This window comes from Gossypium raimondii, chromosome 12 (assembly GCF_025698545.1).
Source record: "Gossypium raimondii isolate GPD5lz chromosome 12, ASM2569854v1, whole genome shotgun sequence".
NCBI lineage: Eukaryota > Viridiplantae > Streptophyta > Magnoliopsida > Malvales > Malvaceae > Gossypium > Gossypium raimondii.
In genome coordinates this window covers 19,972,889-19,975,431 of record NC_068576.1, presented here as the reverse complement: position 1 = coordinate 19,975,431, position 2,543 = coordinate 19,972,889, and the positions used below count along the sequence as shown (strand labels likewise).

Sequence of the window (2,543 nt, the reverse complement as noted above, 5' to 3'; positions counted from 1 at the left end):
GTATAAGGGATTGATTGAGACAAAAACCATATGATGAAGTAAGTATTTTTAACACTGAGTCTGCTGAACAGGAAGGTGATGACATATGATGAAGCAATGTAGAGTGCTGACTCCAAGCTCTGAAAAAGAGCGATGAAAGTTGCGACAGACTCTATGTATTCCAAATCAGTATGGGAACTTGTAGGCTGAAAGGGATAAAACCCATTATAAGACTTAGAAAAGAGAGCACCATTAGCAGAGGTGTCCACTACCATCCTCGAGTGAGTGTTGAGACTATTATAGAATGTCTCAAGTTGAATGCAATGTAGGATTCCATGATGAGGGCACTTTCGTCATAACTCTTTCTATCTTTCCCATGCCTCATACAGGGACTCATCATCCATTTGTTGGAAGGCAGTGATCTCATTCCTTAACTTGGCATTCTTGCTCGGTGGGAAATACTTCGTGAGGAATCTCTCGGCTAACTCTTGCCATGTAAAAATAGAGTTCGGTGGCAATGAGTTCAACCAGGCAAAAGCTCTGTCCCTTAGCGAATATGGGAACAAATTTAGTCGTAATGCATCTTCGGGTACTCCAGCTAACTTGAAAGAATCTCTCACTTCCAGAAACAGTCTTAAGTGAAGATGAGGATCTTTAGTAGGCATTCAACTAAATTGGCCCACAGTCTGAAGCATTTGGAACATGACTGGCTTCAGTCGAATTGTAGTGCCTCGATTTCAGGTCTCCTAATACCTGAATTAAGATCGTTAAATACTGGCACGGCATATTGTCGTAAAGCTCTATCCCTATCATCAGTAATAAGGATAGGATTCTGAGCAGGGTTTGCTCCGTTTACTTGATTCATATTCTCAAAGTTTATCTATTCGGTCATTCTCTGGTTCGCTTGTCTTCTTCGCTGTCGAAAGGTTCATTCTATTTCAGGGTCCACAGGGAGTAAGTCGATAATCTAGTCAATACTCATAAACACTTGAAATAATAAGAAAAAGATTAAGTAAGTAAAGATTTAAACAGGAAAATAAATAAACCAAAATGTACAAACAGATTCACAAATAATGGCTCTTTTCAAGACAGTCCCCAGTAACGGCGCCAAAAACTTGTAAATAAAAAATTGTGCAAGTGTACACAATCACAACAAGTAATAAAGTGACAAGTAAGTGTCGAGTTATCCACAAGGACTGTAAAAAAGAATATTTATGAAATTAATGTTAAAACACTTTGGTGATGGAAAATATTTTGGTGTAAAGATGATTAAAAACTAAGGGTTAAAAACTAAGTAAAAAAATTTAAAAATAAAAAGGTTCTAATGCACGATTTCAAATAAGGTTTAATCAAGATGATATAATTGTGTTAGGTTAATTACATTCCTTTAACTTAGAATTATTAAACTTCTGTTTATATTGCTACGAACAAATTCATGGCAACTCCGTAATTTGCTAACTACTGCTTATACATACTTATTAAATTAATCAATCTCTTGAAAATTTTTCAATGTCAATCCACGTGATTAATCAATCTTCACAAGCATATAAAAGATCAAGTGAGGTAACAGAGTATTTCTACCTTGAAACAGTTTAATCACAATAATCTTGCAAGTTATGCAAGGCATATGTATCGCCAAATACAATGCTAAATTAACTTAAGCTACCTTACAAGAATAAACATGCACTGATTAAGTACAGTGTCCATTAATTACAATTTCAATGCGTTTAAATAATTAATTCTTTAGTTATCTTACAATTGTAATGCAAGAATAACTTTATCATGGTTTTACTTAATCAAACATTTTACCGAGACCTATAACAGCATAAACATAAATTTAACAAATCAAGAGGACGAAATGCAATCAACCAAACACGAATTAAATTTAAGATAAGCTGATTAAATTAACCATTCCAATAGCATAAATATTCATAGATATGTTCATCATAAAAACAAAAAAAATTAAAGAGATAAGGAACAAGAATCAAATCTGATGGTTTTCCATGGCTTGACTAGGTTGCTCCGTTCTTCCTTCTTTGATGTCCTCACCGGTCAAGGCTGCTATGAACACTCAATTGCTGGTCCAAAATGGCTGAAGAAGACCCCTTTCCCAGGAGGAGAAATCAGCACAAGAGCAAGGAACTTTGAATGGGAAAATGAGAGAAAAAAGTAAGAGAGGAGAGAAGAGTTGTGAGGGAAGAGATGTGAATGAGGGATGTGTTGAATGATCAGCAAGGGGTGGATTTTATAGCTGACTGTGGCTGCTAAAAATATCAAATTCCATCAGCCAAAGAGATCCCCCTTGGCTGGCCACACACAAGGAAAAGTTGAGAGATTCAACTTTGCTAAAAATAGCCTGGGGCAAATCCATAAAGCCATATTTTTTGGAGGGGTTTGAATGCAAGGTTGAAAGTTCTTCAAGGGCTTATTTGCAAGCTTATTTAGTCAGCTAAAATGCTGATTTGGGTCAGCATATGGACAATTCTGGGCAGTCTAATTGATGGCAGGTTCGGTTCACTAGATTCGGTTCAACCAATGTGATTCAACTGAACCCTTTTTTTCAT

The 2,543-nt window shown here is 36.0% G+C and overlaps 1 non-coding gene across 1 annotated transcript; it reads left to right on the top strand.

Moving 5' to 3' along the window:
- Window positions 1-309: 309 nt before the first annotated feature.
- Window positions 310-416, top strand: LOC128035636 (small nucleolar RNA R71). Its single transcript, XR_008192188.1, has one exon. It is a non-coding gene; the product is annotated as a small nucleolar RNA R71 (small nucleolar RNA).
- Window positions 417-2,543: the final 2,127 nt, after the last annotated feature.